The sequence below is a fragment of the Manis javanica genome, chromosome 2 (genome assembly GCF_040802235.1).
Source record: "Manis javanica isolate MJ-LG chromosome 2, MJ_LKY, whole genome shotgun sequence".
NCBI lineage: Eukaryota > Metazoa > Chordata > Mammalia > Pholidota > Manidae > Manis > Manis javanica.
The window spans coordinates 206,959,338-206,979,805 of record NC_133157.1 but is presented as its reverse complement, the minus strand read 5'-3'; the positions used below and the strand labels follow the sequence as shown (position 1 = coordinate 206,979,805).

The following is a 20,468-nucleotide window of genomic DNA, read 5'->3' as shown; positions in this document are numbered from 1 at the left end:
TGGGTATTATGTCTTCTCTGTGTGTCTGATAAAATTCCGAGGTAAATCCGTCCGGCCCCGGGGTTTTGTTCTTGGGTAGTTTTTTGATTACTGTTTCAATTTCTTTGCTTGTAATTGGTTTGTTTAACTTTTGTGTTTCTTCCTTGGTCAGTCTTGGGAGGTTGTATTTTTCTAGGAAGTTGTCCATTTCTTCTAGGTTTTCCAGCTTGTTGGCATATAGGTTTTCATAGTAGTCTTTAATAATTCTTTGTATTTCTGTGGAGTCTGTCGTGATTTTTCCATTCTCATTTCTGATTATGTTGATTTGTGTTGACTCTCTTTTTCTCTTAATAAGTTGGGCTAGAGGCTTATCTATTTTGTTTATTTTCTCAAAGAACCAGCTCTTGGTTTCGTTGATTTTTGCTATTGTTTTATTCTTCTCAATTTTGTTTATTTCTTCTCTGATCTTTATTATGTCCCTCCTTCTGCTGACTTTAGGCCTCATTTGTTCTTCTTTTTCCAGTTTTAATAATTGTGATGTTAGACTATTCATTTGGGATTGTTCTTCCTTCTTCAAGTGTGCCTGGATTGCTATATACTTTCCTCTTAAGACTGCTTTCGCTGCATCCCACAGAAGTTGGGGCTTAGTGTTGTTGTTGTCATTTGTTTCTATATATTCCTTGATCTCTATTTTGATTTGTTCATTGATCCATTGATTATTTAGTAGCATGTTGTTAAGCCTCCATGTGTTTGTGAGCCTTTTTGTTTTCTTTGTAGAATTTATTTCTACTTTCATACCTTTGTGGTCTGAAAAATTGGTTGGTAGAATTTCAATATTGTGGAATTTACTGAGGCTCTTTTTGTGAGCTAGTATGTGGTCTATTCTGGAGAATGTTCCATGTGCACTTGAGAAGAATGTATATCCTGTTGCTTTTGGATGTAAAGTTCTATAGATGTCTATTAGGTCCATCTGTTCTAGTGTGTTGTTCAGTGCCTGTGTGTCTTTACTTATTTTCTGCCCGGTGGATCTATCCTTTGGGGTGAGTGGTGTGTTGAAGTCTCCTACAATGAATGCATTGCAGTCTATTTCCCTCTTTAGTTCTGTTAGTATTTGCTTCACATATGCTGGTGCTCCTGTATTGGGTGCATATATATTTAGAATGGTTATATCCTCTTGTTGGACTGAGCCCTTTATCATTATGTAGTGGCCTTCTTTATCTCTTGTTACTTTCTTTGTTTTGAAGTCTATTTTGTCTGATATTAGTACTGCAACCCCTGCTTTCTTCTCACTGTTGTTTGCCTGAAATATGTTTTTCCATCCCTTGACTTTTAGTCTATGCTTATCTTTGGGTTTAAGGTGAGTTTCTTGTAAGCAGCATATAGATGGGTCTTGCTTTTTTATCCATTCTATTACTCTATGTCTTTTGATTGGTGCATTAAGTCCATTTACATTTAGGGTGACTATTGAAAGATATGTACTTATTGCCATTGCAGGCTTTAGATTCGTGGTTACCAAAGGTTCAAGGTTAGCTTCTTTAGTATCTTACTGCCTAACTTAGCTCGCTTATTGAGCTGTTATATACACTGTCTGGAGATTCTTTTCTTCTCTCCCTTCTTATTCCTCCTCCTCCATTCTTCATATGTTGTGTGTTTTGTTCTGTGCTCTTTTTAGGGGTGCTCCCATCTAGAGCAGTCCCTGTAGGATGCCCTGTAGAGGTGGTTTGTGGGAAGCAAATTCCCTCAGCTTTTGCTTGTCTGGGAATTGTTTGATCCCACCATCATATTTAAATGATAGTCGTGCTGGATACAGTATCCTTGGTTCAAGGCCCTTCTGTTTCATTGCATTAAGTATATCATGCCATTCTCTTCTGGCCTGTAGGGTTTCTGTTGAGAAGTCTGATGTTAGCCTGATTGGTTTTCCTTTATAGGTGACCTTTTTCTCTCTAGCTGCCTTTAAAACTCTTTCCTTGTCCTTGATCCTTGCCATTTTAATTATTATGTGTCTTGGTGTTGTCCTCCTTGGATCCTTTCTATTGGGGGTTCTGTATAATTCCATGGTCTGTTCGATTATTTCCTCCCCCAGTTTGGGGAAGTTTTCAGCAATTATTTCTTCAAAGACACTTTCTATCCCTTTTCCTCTTTCTTCCTCATCTGGTATCCCTATAATACGAATGTTTTTCCTTTTGTATTGGTCACATATTTCTCTTAGTGTTGTTTCATTCCTGGAGATCCTTTTATCTCTCTCTATGTCAGCTTCTATACGTTCCTGTTCTCTGGCTTCTATTCCTTCAATGGCCTCTTGCATCTTATCCATTCTGCTTATAAATCCTTCCAGGGATTGTTTCACTTCTGTGATCTCTTTCCTGACATCTGTGATCTCCTTCCGGACTTCATCCCACTGCTCTTGCATTTTTCTCTGCATCTCATCCCATTGCTCTTGCATTTTTTTCTGCATCTCTGTCAGCATGTTCATGATTTTTATTTTGAATTCTTTTTCAGGAGGACTAGTTAGGTCTGTCTCCTTCTCAGGTGTTGTCTCTGTGATCTTTGTCTGCCTGTAGTTTTGCCTTTTCATGGTGATAGAGATAGTTTGCAGAGCTGGTACAAGTGACCGCTGGAAGAACTTCCCTTCTTGTTGGTTTGTAGCCTTTTCCTGGGAGAATAGCGACCTCTAGTGGCTTGTGCTGGGCAGCTGTGCGCAGACAGGGCTTCTGCTTCCTGCCCAGTTGCTTTGGGGTTTATCTCCGCTGTTGCTGTGGGCTTGGCCTGGCTGGGGCTGTTCCTCCAAAATGGTGGAGCCCCGTTGGAGGGGGAGCAGCCAGGAGACTATTTATCTCCGTAAGGGGCCTCTGTGCTCCCTGCTGCCCAGGGGGTTAGAGTGCCCAGAGATCCCCAGATTCCCTGCCTCTGGTCTAAGTGACCTGTCCTGCCCCTTTAAGACTTCCAAAAAGCACTCTCCAAACCAAAACAACAACAGCAACAAAAAGGAAAAAACAAGCGATTTTTTTTTTTTTTTTTTTTTTTTTTTGTCCTCAGGTGCCGTTCCCAGGCACCCGCTCACTGGTCCTGCTGCCCTTTCTCCCTAGCACCAGGGTCCCTGTCCTTTCAAGGCTTCCAAAAAGCACCCACCCACCGGTCCCGCAGGGAAGGAACGCTCGATATTCTTTGTCCTCAGGCACTGGTCCCAGGCACCCGCTCACCAGTCCCGCCGCCCTGCCTCCCTAGCACCGGGGTCCCTGTCCCTTCAAGGCTTCCAAAAAGCACTCACCAAAAAGAGAGAAAAAAAGGGGAAAAACGCGCGATTTCTTCCGTCCTCAGGTGCCGGTCTCAGGCACCCACCCACCGGTCCCACAGGGAAAAACGCGGGATATTCTTTGTCCTCAGGTGCCGGTCCCAGGCACCCGCTCACCAGTCCCGCCGCCCTGCCTCCCTAGCACCGGGGTCCCTGTCCCTTTTAGGCTTCCAAAAAGCACTCGCAGAAAAGAGAAAAAAAAAGGGGAAAAACGCGCGATTTCCTCTGTCCTCAAGTGCTGGTCTCAGGCACCCGCCCACCGGTCCCGCAGGGAAAAACGTGGGATATTCTTTGTCCTCAGGCGCCGGTCCCAGGCACCTGCTCACCAGTCCCGCCACCCTGCCTCCCTAGCACTGGGGTCCCCGTCCCTTCAAGGCTTCCAAAAAGCGCTCGCCAAAAAGAGAAAAAAAAAAAAAAAAAAAAGGGGAAAAACGCGCGACCTCCTCCGTCCTCAGGCACCGGTCTCAGGCACCCGCCCGCCGGTCCCGCAGGGAGAAACGCGGGGTGTTCTTTGTCCTCCAGCGCCGTTCCCAGACACCTGCTCACCGGTCCCGCCACCCTACCTCCCCAGCAACGGGGGCCCGTCCCTCTAAGGCTTCCAAAAAGCGCTCGCCAAAAAAAAAAAAAACCGCTCTGGTTTCTCTCCACCCGCCGGGAGCCGGGGGGAGGGGCGCTCGGGTCCCGCCGGGCCGGGGCTTGTATCTTACCCCCTTCGCAAGGCGCTGGTTCCTTGCAGGTGTGGATGTGGTCTGGATGTTGTCCTGTGTCCTGTGGTCTCTATTTTAGGAAGATTTTTCTTTGTTATATTTTCATAGCTCTATGTGTTTTTGGGAGGAGATTTCCACTGCTCTACTCACACCGCCATCCTGGCTCCGCCTCCCCCATCGGGCAATTTTATGTAGTGCCTGTAAGGATGGTATGAGGATGGAGTAACAGGATGGGGAGACATGCAACCTGGGTTACATTGGAAGCAGGTAGGGGGAATGTGGAAGGCAGACAGTGGCGCAATTCACGGGGATATCACAGGCTTCTCGGCATTCAGTGTATCTTGAAAGGATGATATGGATTTCCACAGGCTGGAAAGGAAGAGGCATTCAACAGGGAATCAAGTACATGAACAAAGGTATTATAACCACAGCACCAAGGACATCGGAGGACAAGGAAGGGTGTGGTTTGGCTGGGGTACTCTTCTGTAAAAGAATCAGAAAGTCCTGAGTCCCTTGCTCATCTAACTCTTCATCTCCAAGTTAAATAATTATCAAATTACCTGTGTATTTTTGTTGATTATTTTACCCCCATGTGATATTTTAGTAGTTATTTAGTTATAACTGCCAATAAATATGTAAAATGTATTGAACACTTAATACATCTATTTCATACTTTATTCTCAATAGAACACTGAGGAAAGTGCAAAAAAATCTCCATTTTCCAGGTGAGGAAATAGAGCTGGAGAAGGTTAAGTAACTTGCCTGAGGTCCAAAGTTAGCAAGAAAAGTTTAGATTGTAAATTCAGACTCTAGAGCCATATCAATGACTCCTGGTCCATATTGAGTGCCCACCAGAGTTACATACACAACTAAATAACACAGTCCACCCGCCCTGGGGCTTTTTCTTTTTCTTCAAAAGATTTAAGGAGCTTAGTTCAAATGGAGAAATTTTAAGTCTGGAGAGAGGAAATCCCGGGTCAAAAATACCTCTAAAACCAAAATCAGTCAGAGGGAGAAATAAAGCTTAAAACCCATTTATTGCTTACAAACTGCAATCCAGGGTCATTTCTCTCTCCTGCTCCAGCAGAAGCCAACCTGCTCTCCCCTTAACCTCTCAGTTCAGATAAGCCCTGGGTTGCCCAAGTAATTACCCATTGATATAGAGATTAACTACTCTCCACTCCTGAGGGTCACCTATTGATATGCAGATGTACTAAAGCCAGGCCAGATACTCTGGAAATATTACATTTTTACCCACAGTAATAAAGCCAGTAATAAAAAGCCAGTTACAAAAGGCCCCTTGCTCTTTGCTACAATTACATGGAATTAAGTGTTTAAAAAGAAGGGGAGATAGGTAGGAAGGAGAAGAGAACAAAAAGGTAAAGAAGTCTGTGTCAAGAATGGGGAAACTAACCAGACTGGTAGGATTATAGTGTTTATGATGGGACATCCAGTGACTGAACCCAGATTCATGTTCCTGATACCAGTAAGCTGATCTCTGAGTCACCAGGGTTGAAGCAGAGAATGCTTTACTATCAGAACAGCCCAAGGAGAAGGCAGGGCATGTTTCCCCAGTCTGCCTTGGCTGATTGGGCCAAGCGATGAGTTACATATCTTGGCAAAGGAATGTAGAAATTAGGACAGATACTGCAAGGGCCTTGAAACTTCTCAGAATTATGCACTAGTCTCATCTTCCTGGCTGTCTGAGGGGTCTTGGCATGGTTCTTAATGACTCGCTTCTGGAATCATCTCAGCAACATAGACGTTATCAGCCAGTACACCCCCACCCCAACCCCTCTTATAACCAATGTCAGGGAAGAGGACAAAGGACAAGATAAGGTTAACGATCCTTGCAAGGTCTTGCAGCATGTAAGGTGACTATGTATAAAGAGCCTAGGGAAGATGTAAATGAATAAAGAAATATATGCCTGGGTTTAATGCTGTGGGATGAAGAATAAACATGAATTAAACACCTGCTATTTGCAAGCCGCAGGTTTTAACATGCATTAGTCCATATTCTCATGGCAAATTTGTGAAGTAGCTCCAATAGATCCTATTGTATAAAGAAAGAAAATAGAAGGTTTGACTGGTAATCTTGAGATCATGTATGAAAGTTTGACATAACATGACCATGCTTCCACCCTCCATCTGGTAACCTCTCAGTTCAAACATTCGTTTGCAGATTAGAAATGAGTATCAGAAACTATGGCAACCCCAGAAATGTTTGGAACAAAACAAATGTATGTGGGATGGAAGTATCTCCAAGAACACAATTCAGGACAAGAAAGTTTGAGGGGCACTTCCTTGGGGGAATCAATAACTTAAGCAGAGGCTTGAATATGAGCTCCCAGGTGGAAAGGCTAGAATTTCTTATAAACAGAAAAGAAGTTTCTCTGCCAAAGCTGGCAATGAGTCATTCGACTGTCTGCAGAGATATGATTCAGTGAGCTGCCCTCTCAGCTGCAAGTTGGCAAATTGTCTTCCTGATATTTTATAATGACAATAATAATAAGAATTACTATTTATCTACTGAACACAAACAGTGCCAAACACCATTTGGATCCTTTCCATCCATTACCTGGAATCCTTTTTTCAGTCCTGCAAAGTGAGAAATATCTTTGTTTGATAGATGAAAAAACTGTGGCTCAAAGAGTCTAAGTAACTTGTCCAATTTACTAAAGACTGATAGAGCCAGGATTAAACTCACACTCTTTCCCTTAGGCCATGTTGCATTCGTTAGATATTATTATTTCACTTCACCATGGGAAGCTAGTGGACCATGCTGAGCTGATGTAGTTCTAGGCAAAAGCAAATAAATTATGTTTCTATTAACATGCAGCCTTATTTCTGCTAAAGGGAACAATAAATGGAGTTTACTGAGATACTGAGATATTAGACCCCTAGCCAACTACTCCATTTGTGTTCACATCATTGTGCTGTAACTAGGTTTTAAACCTCTGACTTCACCCCTCCATATCTTGGTTTCATCATCTTTAACATGAGTGTTGAGTTAGAAATCGAAGGTCTGTGACAACTCTGTGATGCCTTGACTCCTAACTTCCTGTATTCCATTTCCCACAGGTCTGAACATCTCAACCCCCTGGATGTTCTAGAGTTCAGGTCCTGGACGTGTGACTTCTGAAGATCTAACTAAAAATAAAGGAGCATTTCGCTGTTTACAAGGGTAGTTTTTCTCCTTCCTTGAGGTGCTTAAAGTACTTCACGGCTGAGGAGATGAACGAAAAGCTTCTAGTTGTGTTTAGGTCACCTAAGTTCATGAGCCTGTGAATGTGCTCTCATAGCTCTACGGTCCTAAACAGTAAGTTGGACGCATAACTTTATAGCTTCTTCACAAATCATCATATGGGAAAACCGGAAATGTAACAGAAAGTTATCTCCTTTTCCTAAGAGATAAGAAAAAGTTCTAAGAAGGTCCTCTGCTGAAGAGCACTTTTGAGCACATCTGATGGATCCTCGGAAATCCGCATTCCAACACGCTTCTCCGTATCTCCCAAGCAGAATCTGAAGGGGACGCAGTCTGCTTTCTCTCCTCTACACCCAACTGATAATGCAGAAATGCCAGAAGTGCAGTAACTGGTGGCGTGCCTCTATCAGGCTGTCTCAGAACTGTAAAGCGGGAAGAAGCCATTCAGAGGGTGAAGATGTAATCTAGGTTCAAGCTGGACAGTCTCCAGCCAGATCCAGGCTCAGCCAGTGTCTAGACATGGCAGCCAAGTTTCCATCAGCTTTGCCATAATTAACATGTGCGTAGACAGTCATTGCTTAGTAATGGGATACAAAACCGAACAGGAAGGTAAGTAGCTGTTAGAGCTTCTGTTTCCTTTCTTGGTAAATCAGTAGTCATCATACAGGGGCATTCTTCCCATATGTACTCTCAAACCAGCTAAACAAATGGGATGAAATAAGAGAAGGTGTGTTAGCAGCTGCTTTTAAATTTCCCCCGGTTGCTGAGATTTGTCTTAGTTTGGTTTTAGACTCTATAGTAGCAGTTGCTATGTTCAACTTTAGATAACCCCATAAATCCGGAAATAGCTAATGTGATTCATCTGGGAAGCAGTTATGCTAATGTTCTGCATCCAAGTGTTGCTTTTATAGTCATAACTAGTCCAAGAGCTGTGCTCTGTGAATGGAGGGCTAGTCATGGTCTCTGTAACCCCGAGTCACTGCTCCTTACCTACATGATCTCTCATCTAGCCTGATTTTGAAATTGGCCTGTCTTTTAGGTTCTTGGTCAAGTTCAGAACCCAGGGGTGGAGGGTGAGGGTGGGAGTGGGGGAAGGAGAAAAGTCTGCTCACTGAAATAAGTAAAATGAGGATCCGGCCCTTAGTAAGACCTTTTAAGAGTTACAAGGTTACAAATGTTGCCAATAATTATTTGTATAAACTGCCTTTGTGATATAAAGCCTGAGGTACTTTTTGTGAAAGTTTTATGAAATTGCAAGATAGTGAAAGTTGTAGGAACGCTGACACACCTTCCCCTCTTCCTCTTCCAAAATGTTATCACCTTCATTTCAATTCACCAAAAACACACAGACGATGTGCTGTGCAAAAAAAGCTTCCCTATCAGAGGTTACAAAAAACGACGAGGACAGAGCGCCTGCTCTCAGGGCTTGTGGTCCAGTGGGAAATGTAAACGTGTAATTTTAAATCAGGATAAACTGGAATGGGTGTAGAAATCATTTTCTCTTTGAATCTTTCTCTTGCCTCCCAGAAAATGAGGTTATGACCTTTTATCTGAACCCCTGTATCACATCGTATTTGTGGCAAAGAATGCTGATCACCAGTTCATATCCAGTCTCTCCTTCTTAGTAACAGAGCCCCAATTTTACTGGATAACCCTGTCCTGCTAAAATAATACATGTCCCATTAGTCCTTTGCAGCTAGGTGTGGCAATGTACTAATATTTGGTCAATAAAATGTGATTGTAAGCACTGTGTGGGACCTTCTGGAAAGCTGCTTAGAGAGAGCTGACTTGGCTGGCAAAAGTTCTCTTTCTACCCTTTCACGCTCCTCTTTGAGGTGGCCTGTACTGTAGATGTGGTGGCAATGCGTCCAAGAGCTGTCGCAGCCCATAAACTGACACTGAGGACAGAAGCCATGTACTAAAGATAAACAGGAGGAGCCTGGAGCCTTGAAAACTTTCTGGAGATTCCACAGCAGACCTGGGCTATCCTACTGACAGGAAATTTTTTTTTAAATGAGAGACAAATAAGTTTATATCTTCTAAAAGTTACATTGGCTTTTAATGCAAGCAAACCTCATAACTAATATATCTGACATAAAACTTAACATACTGTATTTTAATTGCTTAATTTTCTGATTCTCCACAAATACAGACTTCAATCTCCTTAATGAAACAGACCTTGTTTATTCACTTCTCTTTGTAAAGATTTATGGACTGAACTGAAATATTCATTCTGTTAGATAGAATACATTTTATAAGTTGAAACATTTAGAGATTTATTGAAAATTGGAAGTGGAATGAGAGCATGACAGGAGTCAAGCATGACTTCAAGATACTTAGCCTGAACAACTGAAAGGTTGATTTGGGGCAGGTTTTGGGGGAGAAGATTCAGAGTTTGGTCCTGAACATTCTAAATTTCACCTAGACCTACAAATTTGAGAGCTGTCAGCAAATAATGTCAGTTTAATGATCTAAAAAATGGAAACCAAGAATACTCATTAAAAGAAAAACCAAGAAAGTAGTTTCCTGCAAAGCTACATTAAGAATATATTTCAAAGAGGGGTCTCTTAGTCTTCTGGGACCCAAATTCAATGTGTGTGGGGGTGGAAGAGAGGGGTGTCCAGCAGGGCTTCGAACTCAACTCAATTCTGACACTATCTGCCCAGAGACAGCACCAGATTCCCCAAATCGCCCTCCACACCCCACCACTTCTGACAGCAGTCACAAGTTCCAGGCTGTTACCTGTGCTTCTGACCCCCTGCTACAGGTTTGAGATTTCAGTGACGTCCTCTTCAGGTTCCATTAATTTCCTAGAGCAGCTCACAGAACTTAGGAAAACACTAGATTTACCAGTTTAATAAAGGATACTGTAAAGGATACAAGTTTACAGTCAGAGAAAGAGATACATAGGGTAAGGTCTCCAATAAAAGAGCTTCTGTCCTCGTGAAGCTTGGGGTCTGACATTAGGTATTAGAAAATATGGAAACTCTCCCAGGGAAGGAAACAAGATTTTAAAAAAGGGGCTAAACGTTTTGCTCACAGGCTCTTGTGCAGGCTTCATTGCATAGTCATGACTGACTAAGTCACTGGCCTGAAGGTTCTCGCCCTCTAATCACGTGGCTGGTCCTCCTGGCAACCAGTCCCCGCCCTTGGGGGGGAGGGTATCCGAAAATCTCATTAACATAACAACATACCTGTTTCACCTTTAAGGCTCTGACGCCTTTTCAGGAAACTTGAAGATCAAATATATGAGAAATATATTTTGATCATCTGAATGTCCAAATTTCTACCTCATATAAATCACTATTTCTCAAGGGGGGAGTAATCACTGTGGCAAAGGCTGCCAATAGATTAAATAAGTTAAACACATATCATTGGCAAATTTAGTGCTGTAGAGGTCACTGGACATTGGCAGCACGGCAGACGCTGTATAGTCCGACTAGAATGAATTAAAACAAAAATGGAATGAAGGGAATTAGAGATTATATATTCAATGTACCTTAAATTAAAAAATTTTTAAACATCTTTATTAAGATATAATTCACATATTATATAAATAATCCATTTAAAGTATCCACTTCAGTGATTTTTTAGTATATTTGCAGAATTGTGCAGCATCTACCACAATCTAAATTTAGAACATTTTCATTACTGTTAAAAGAAATCCTGTACCTGTTAGCTGTCTCTCCTCCCTCCTTTGTCCCCCCCCTCAGCCCTAGACAATCACTAATTTATAGTGATTTCTCTGTATTTCACTAACTTCTCTATACACAGATTTGTCCCTGTAAGTCCAGGGAAAGGAAATCCCAGGGCAAAATAGCTCTAAAAACTGCAATCAAAGGGAGAAATAAAGTTTAAAACCCATTTATTGCTTACAAACTGCAGTCTGGGTCCTTCTCTCTTTCCTGCTCCAGCAGAAGCAAAACCGGCCCTCCCTTCACCTCTTAGGTACAGATAAGCCCTCCATTGCCCAGGTAATTACCTATTGATATGGAGAACTTCTCTCCACCCCTGAGGAATGATGCAAATGCACTAAAGCCATACTTCTTTCTACCTCTGAATGCCTATTGATATGTAGATGTACTAAAGCCAGGTGAGATATTCTGGAAATATTACAATTTTACCCACAGTCCCTTCCCTGCATCTCATATAAATGGGATCATACAGTATGAGGTCTTTTGTGACTGGTTTCTTTCACATAGTAAAATGTTTTCAAGATCCATCAAATTATACCATGAACCAATTATGTATCATATATTACAAGTATCAGTAGGAGCATAAAAACAGGCACATACAGGGATGGAGTGAAATAGACCAGACATGAACTTATACATATGTGGTCAACTATTTTTTGACAAGGATGCCAAGAATACACAGTGGAGAAAAGAGAGTCTCTTCAATAAATGGTGTTGGGAAAACTGGATATCCACGTGCAAAAGAATGAAACTGGACCCCTATTTTACACACCAAACAAAAACTAACTCAAAAAGGATTAAAGACTTACATGTAATGCTAGGGGGATGTTGTGTATTTCCTCAGTTCTTGTCCCTGCAGCAATAAAGAATTGAAGAGCAGAGATACAGTAGTGAAGCAGAGTCAAAGTTTTATTCAAAGTTACTTAAAGAGAGAAAATGTGCAGGCAACCTCAGGGAGGAGAGGCGCCTCAAAAGGTTTAAGTTTTATTTAAAGAGAGAAAGTGCATACTCGGAGAAAGGGGAGTGTGGGCTACCTCAGAGAAGAGGCGTGCTGAAAGACTGGGAAAACATTTAAGGCTATGCACTAAAGTGTGGGCAACCTCAGGGAGAGGTGTGCACTGAAAGGTTTGGGGTTCCCTCTTTTAAGGATTTTTCAGGAATGTGACAAAGGTCTAGGGGTGTGGACTTGTTAAGTGGTCTCAAGATGTTTATCTTTGATGAGACATTGAATTTCTTATCAAGTCCGCCAGGTAATTCTGCAAAATTAGCTTAACACAAGAAATTTATTGCTCTGGTCCCCCCAGGATAGCAGCTCCTGGTTTGGGAGCATATCAATCAAGACTACCTCTCAGCCTCCAGGTGGGCCGAGTTAATCTGTCTGCTAAAGACTATGTTACGAATCTTACTTCTTAACTTTTTGGATTTTATAATGAAATTTTAGCTTTAAGATGGAGTTTTTCCTGTCTTTATTATGCTGTTTATAGCCAGGCCTTTCAGCAGGCTAAAGTAATATTACAATGGCATGATCTAATTGACATATTGAAGACATGGGCTGTGCTCAGATACTTTTCTTTATCTGGGGAATATTCAAACATTCTAGGCCAAGGCCAAGTTGCTCCTGGCCTTTTGAGCTTTAACTGATTAATTCATTAACTCTGGGTTTCTAGTTTTCACTGGTTAACTTTTTGAGTCTCTTGTAGTGGGCTTTACTGGCCTTAATTCTCTCTCCACCCCACTCATATCTATTTTCCTGCCTAACAGTAAGATCTGAAACTGTAAAACTCTTGGATGAAACATAGGGGAAAAGATCCTTGACATTGGTCTTGGCAATGGTTTCTTTGATGAGACACCAAAAGTGTAGCACCAAAAACTAAGCAGGTGGGACTACATTCATCTGAAGAATTTCTGTAGCAAAAGACATATCAATAAATTGAAAAGGCATTCTACTAAATGAGAAAATATTCACAAACATATCTTATAGGGGTTAATATCCAAAATTTATATAGAACTCATACAATTCAATAGCAAACAAGTAAATAATCCAATAAAAAAATGGGCAGAGGACCTGAATTGACATTTGTGGGTAAAATTACAATTATTTCCAGAATCTCTCACCTGGCCTTGGTGCAGCTCCATATCAGTAGGTGTTTCCAAGGGGTGGAGAGAAGTAGTTCCTCTCCATATCAATAGGTAGGTAGTTAGAGGGCAAGCAAGGGAATATCTGAACTGTAGAGATTGGGTGGGGTCCTTTCTTCTGCAGCTAGGTTACAAGCGACATGAGAGAGCAGAAATGAACAACTGCTAGAAGAAATAAATAGGTTTCTCCCACTTTATTTTCATTTCATTTTATTTTTAATTTTGGTATTATTAATATACAATTATATGGAAAACATTGTGGTTACTAGATTCCCCCCATTATCAAGTCCCTACCACGTACCCCATTACAGTCATTACAGTCAGCATAGTAAGATGCTATAGAAGCACTACTTGTTTTCCCTGTGCTGCCCTGCTACATTATGTGTGCTAATAGTAATGCCCCTTATCCCCCTTCTCCCTCCCTTCCCACCCATCCTCCCCAGTCCCTTTCCCTTTGGCAACTGTTAGTCCATTCTTGTGTTCTGTGAATCTGCTGTTGTTTTGTTCCTTCAGTTTTTGCTTTGTTCTTATCCTCCACAGATGAGTGAAATCACTTGGTACTTGTCTTTCTCCACCTGGCTTATTTGACTGAGCATAATACCATCTAGCTGGGTTTCTCCCACTTTATCTCTCCCTTTGACTGATTTCAGTTTCAAAGGTATTTTGCCCAGGGATTTTCCCCTGGAGTTGCAATATTTTTTTCCAAGTTAGACATACAAATAGCCAATAGATATATGAAAATATGTTCAACATGATAATCATCAGAGAAATGCAAATCAAAACCATAATAAGATACCATCTCACACCTATAGGATGGCCATTATCAAAAAGACAAGAGATAACAAAATTTGGTAAGGATGTGGAGAAAAGGGAACCCTTATACACTGTTGATGGGAATGTAAAATGTATAGCCATTATGAGAAACAACTGTTCTTTAAAAAGTTACAAATTGAACTACCATGTGATCCAGCAATTCTTCCAGAATATATATCCTATAGGGAACCAAAGGCAGGCTGCCCCAGGATGTGACATTGTGACATGTTGAGATCAAGGCCCAAAAGACTCAATGAAACTTTGACCTCCCACCCTGCAACTGCCTATAAAGAATTTAGATAGAGGAACTACTCCAGGAGGAGAGCTTTCACCAAAGATAGCCGTAGTCTAATGTAAACTAGGGGTGGTAGACAGGGAGGAATTGGCTGTCTGTTAAAATTCCTCCCTTCCCCCACCATTGTTTCTATGTGGCCTGTCAAGTATTTTGTTTATCAAACATTTACTCTTTTCTAATTGCGAATTATGTCCCTTTTCCTTTGAGGTCTCACACCCTTACCCCCTTCTCCTTGGTTCAGGATGACATATGTTCCTCATTCTCCCTATCTTTGGAATCCATGTCTATGGCTTCCCTGTACATACATAATTAAACTTTGGTTTTTTTTCTCCTGTTAATCTGTCTCATGTCAATTTGATTCTTAGACCAGCTGGAAGAACCTTGAGGGGTAGAGGAAATTTCTTCCCCCCACAACAATCCAAAGGAAGTAAAGTCAGTATCTCAAAGACTTATCTGTACCTCCATGTCCACTGCAGCATTATTCACAATAGCCAAGGTGTGGGGACAGCCTAAGTATCTGTCAATAGATGAATGGATAAAGAAGGTGTGGTTCTTTGTATATATATACACACTCACAATGGGCTATTATTCAGCCATGAGATAGAAGGAAATCCTGCCATTTGTGACAGTACAGATATAACCTGATGGCATTATGCTAAGTGAGGTAGGTCAGACTGAGAAAGAAAAATGTTATATGATACCACTTGTATGTGGAATGCAAAAAAAACTAAGCTCATGAAAACAGTTGAATGGTGGTTGCCAGAGGTTGGAGAGTGGAGAAACTTGGGAGATACCATTTAAGGGTACAAACTTGCAACTAGTAGATAAATCAGTTCTGAAGATCTAATACATGTGTCAACCTAAATAAAGAGGTAAACTGAGGGAAGCTTGAATTTCCAGAAATTGAGATCATTTGGTGTAGCAGAGGAAATGCAATTCAGGAAATGCATGAGTCTGTTGAGGGTTTGTATTTCAGCAAGAAGTGCAAAGAGGGTGAAGTACAGGCAAGGTCCACACATTGAATTTACATTCATTGACTTGAGGATGGGGAGAAATTCTTGGCAGATATTCACTGGTGAGGAGATGAGTTTCAGTCTTCTGGAACTCAGGTGCATATGAGAAATTAGTCTCTTAGTTTTTAAGTTTCTTCTGAGGGCTTAATTGGTGTATTTCATATCCTCTTTAGATTATTTATAAACTATTATAAACTTTGGAGTTTCTCAAGGACTAACTATTAATTACCTTCACGACCAAAAATACATGATAATTATGTGATGGGATAAAGTTGCTAGCTAACGCTATGGTGACAATCATATTGCAATATATAAATTTACCAAACCAATACATTGTACACCTTAAACATACACAGTGTTATTCATCAATATTATTTCAATTAAAAAAATTTTTTTTAATCTTGGAGGGGCATCAAATACCCTCTCAGAAAGGGAATCAATATTTCCATTCAGGAAATAACAGAATAACTTTTCTTTTCCAGGCTTTTTTCTCCTTGTACTATTTTTCATATGAAAACAAAAACAGAAGATTTGGACTATTAAATATTTCTCAGCATTCTAACAAAATAGAATAATCTCTCTATTTCATTCTAGCCATTTTCCACATGTATGTGCATTTTTAAATCAAAGAAATCATAATGCCCACCCAGTATGAAAGTCTGCTTTTTTCAATCAATATTATATCAAGAATTTTCCAAGTTGCTACTGAAGTATCATTTATTTACAGCTGTAAAATATCCCATTGAGGATGCAACCTAATTTGATTAACCATTCCCCTGTGTGCAGACATTAACTTCCCCCTCTTTTAGGGGTTTGGAAAGAGCAATATGGTGAACATCTGTATGCATGTAAGTTCTTGCTTTCATTTGGATTATTACTTTAGGCTAGATTGATTTTTCAAATTAGTAGGATTAACTAGGATCAAAGGGAATGGTCTGTTTTGTCTTAGTAAAATGACCAATTTTTAAAAATATATGTATATATATATATATACATACATATATATATATATATATATATATATGTTTTTCTAAATATCAGGGTCAAAAGACAGAGAGCTAGAAGGAAATTTTAGAAATGCTTCATTTATTAGATGGGGAAATGGAGGGCCAAAGAAGCAAATTGACTTGTTTAGTGTGATACATTAGATTATACAATAGATTAAGACTGAAATTAGATTATGTAGTAGATTAAGTGGCAAAATCAGAACCAGACCAGTTTGAGCATCTTAAACAGTCTTAAAATTTTTTTCCAATCCTTTTAAAATGTAACAACTGAATTAAACAGAAACTCAAAGCACTTTGACTCTTCCCTGTTATATTTACAGTAAGCATATTTTGGGCTTCACATATAAAAAAAGTAATGTATATTTAATATAAGCATTTTAGCAAATGGAGGGCTGCATGATGGGAGAAAAGTACATACAAATATAAGAAAAGACATAAATTGTAAAACTGGTCGTTTACTGAGTGAAAATGGAAGTGGGATATTTGGGTCATGTAGAAAAAGTGGTGTGTGTGTATATACATATATATATGCACATACACACATACATATAAACTAATATACTATTTGGTGTTGAATTCTGTTAAAGCTCTTCTTTATCAAAATATAATGAATCACTTCCTGTGTACTTTTTCTCTCTCTGGCAAGGGAAGATGCCATGAATTTTTCCTTTGTAGGTTATGTCAGAGTGCCATTTTTTTCTTGATATGTCCAGAAAGGAAAGAAGTTGCTCAAACTTATCAACAATGAAGTCAGAGTTGTGCTATAGGCCATATTTCATCAATTATAAGCCATGTATACATACCTTTTTTTTTGTACTAAAATAGAGCTAAAAGGTGGACAGCTGCATATCAACTTTATGACAAAGCTATATTTTTTGCCCAGAATATTTCTGGAGAGATGTGTGTGTCATAAGAATAGATTAAATCAAAAAAGTGGGTCAGGATTGATTGCCCTGGCAGTTTGGATGGTTCAGATTAGGGAACATGCTCGTGAAGGTACAGAAAAATATTCAAGAACTCAGGAATGAATTCCGGTTGGAGATCCAATCATTACAGAACACAGTAACAGAAATGAAACATACAGTGGAAGGTTTTAAAAGCAGAAGAGATACGGTGGAGGAGACAATGAATGAAATAGAAACTAGAGAAGAGGAATACAAAGAAGCTGAGGCACAGAGAGAAAAAAGGATCTCTAAGAATGAAAGAATATGAGATAACTGTGTGACCAATCCAAATGGAACAATATTCATATTATGAGTACCAGAAGAAGAAGAGAGAAAAAGTGATAGAAAATGTCTTTGAGGAGGTAATTGCTGAAAACTTCCCCAATCTGGGGAAGGAGATAGTCTCTCAGGCCATGGAGATGCACAGATCTCCCAACACAAGGAACAGAAGATAACACCAAGACATATAATTAAGATGGCAAAGATCAAGGATAAAGACAGACTATTAAAAGCAGCCAGAGACAGAAATAAGATCACATACAAAGGGAAGCCCATCAGGGATCATCAGACTTCTCAGCAGAAACCTTACAGGCCAGAAGAGAGAGGCATGATATATTTAATGCAATGAAACAGAAGGGCCTTGAACCAAGAATACTTAATCCAGCAAGATTATCATTTAAATTTGAAGGAGGGATTAAACAATTTCCAGATAAGCAAAAGCTGAGGAAATTTACCTCCCACAAACCATCCCTACACTGTATTTTGGAGGGACTTCTATAGATGGAAGTGTTCCTAAGGTTTAATAGCTATCACCAGAGGTAATAAAACCACAGTAAAGAAAGTAGAACAGTTAATTACTAAGAAAATGCAAAATTAAATCAACTACCCCCAAAGTCAATCAAGGGATAGACAAAGACTACAGAATATGATACCTAATATATAAAGATTGGGGGAGGAAGAAGGAGGAAAAAGAGAAAAGAACCTTTAGATTGTGTTTGGAATAGCATACTAAGTGAGTTAAGTTAGACTGTTAAATAGTAAGGAAGTTACCCTTGGGCCTTTAGTAACCACGAATCTAAAGCCTGCAATGGCAATAAGTACATACCTATTGATAATCACCCTAAATGTAAATGAATATAAGCATGAGCAACTTCTTCCTGAGTGCATCTCCTCAAGCAAGGGAAACAAAAGCAAAAATGAACTCATGGGAATACATCAAACTAAAAAGTTTCTGTACAGCAAAGGACACCATCAACAGAACAAAAAGGCATCCTACAGTATGGGAGAATATATTTGTAAATGACATATCTGGCAAAGGGTTAACATCCAAAATATATAAAGAACTTACATGCTTCAACATCCAAAAAGCAAATAACCCGATTAAAAAATGGGCAGAGGATATCAAGAAACAGTTCTCCAAAGAAGAAATTCAGATGGCCAACAGACACATGAAAAGATGCTCCTCATCACTAATCATCAGGGAAATGCAAATTAAAACCACAATGAGATATCACCTCACACCAGTAAGGATGGCCAGCATCGAAAAGACTAAGAACAACAAATGCTAGTGAGGATACAGAGAAAGGGGAACCCTCCTACACTGCTGGTGGGAATGTAAGCTAGTTCAACCATTGTGGAAAGCAATATGGAGGTTCCTCAAAAAATTAAAAATAGAAATACCATTTGACCTGGGAATTCCACTCCTTGGAATTTACCCAAAGAATACAACTTCTTAGATTGAAAAAGACATATGCACCCCTATGTTTATCACAGCACTATTTACAAGAGTCAAGATGTGGAAGCAACCTAAGTGTCCATCAGTAGGTGAATGGATAAAGAAGAGGTGGTACATATACACAATGGAGTATTATTCAGTCATAAGAAGAAAACAAATCCTACTGTTTGCAACAACATGGATGGAGCTAGAGAGTATTATGCTCAGTGAAATAAGCCAGGCAGAGAAAGACAAAAGCCAAATGATTTCCCTCATTTGTGGAGTATAACAATGAAGCAAAACTGAAAGAACAAAATAGCAGCAGACTCATAGACTCCAAGAAGGGACTAGTAGTTACCAAAGGGGAGGAGTGTTGAAGGGCCGGTAGGAGGGCAGGAGAAGGGGATTGAGGGGTATTATGTTTAGTACACATGGTGTGGGGGATCATGGGAAGAACAGGGTAGCACAGAGAAGGCACATAGTGGATCTGTGGCGTCTTACTACACTGATGGACAGTGACTGCATTGGGGGATGGGTGGGAACTTGATAATATGGGTAAATGTAGTAACCACATTGTTTTATCATGTGAAACCTTCATAAGAGTGTATATCAATAATAACTTAATTTTTAAAAAAGTATGTGAGCCTAATTACTATGACATAGATAAAATTCAGTACAATCTATTTAGATCTTTTTGTCATGGTGGGTCATTCCTTATTCATTTTCTAAAACCTATCATTTATTCAGAGCATACATTCTAATTCAAATGAGTTAGGTGCTGCTTCTGTTTATTTTGTTTTGTTTGCTTTTCATTTCATTTCACATTTGAGAACATGTTCTAGCTACTTTGGCATATTATTCATCAGGTGTCATTAGGAAAACTTTCACATACTGCAATTTAGGGTGCTGGCTGCTACTACTCCTTATTGGCTAAATCTTACTAGTGTCACACCTTCCTGAATGATATGGTTTTAAGACAGTGATCAAAGTAATATTTGATTTACCCAGAGACCCCTTGGTGCACCCCTCTCCCTGGACCATCTGTTATGTTTCTTGTGAGCAGTGGCTCCTGACCTTAGACTGGGAGATAAGCAAGAGGAGATGGCAGAGTTATGGCTTAGATATGGGGTATTCCTGGGAATAAATCAGCAAATCACAGAATAGGGAACAGGTTTGCTACTATGCAATCCTGTAAATTTCAGAGAGATGGGATCTCAAGTCCCCACCCATACCCCAATGCAGTCACTGTCCATCAGTGTAATAAGATGCCACAGATTCACTATTTGACTTCTCTGTGCTGCAGTGTCTTCCCTGTGACCCCTCACACCATGTGTACTAAACAAGCAAGCAGGGAAAGCTTTACACTCTGATCAGTAGGTCTTTGTATTAGGCAACCCTCTTTAAGTGAAAGAGACAAAAATCTATTCAAAATTGTTTAAGGAAAGGGAAAATTTCTCTTGTAAGTGTTGGGAAATTTCAACTAGTGGTTTCTTCCTTTATGGTTAGATCAAACAATATATTAAAAGATAAACCAAAGCATATTAAAAATGCGTAGAGTTTATTTGAGCAAAAATTTATTCCCAGTGGGCAGGACCAAACCAAAAGTGTTTAGAAGCCCTCAGACTGTAGGAGCCAGGGGAAGACCTTACATAAAGCGTGGAAGCAAAG

General features: G+C 40.0%; 1 long non-coding RNA gene across 1 annotated transcript in view; it reads left to right on the top strand.

Moving 5' to 3' along the window:
* LOC140848015 (uncharacterized) overlaps positions 1–20,468 on the top strand; it is an 89,149-nt gene that overhangs the window by 26,631 nt on the left and 42,050 nt on the right. Inside the window, exon 2 of the long non-coding RNA XR_012128464.1 lies at positions 7,060–7,792. This is a non-coding gene — a long non-coding RNA (uncharacterized lncRNA). The remainder of the gene's footprint in view (positions 1–7,059; positions 7,793–20,468) is intronic.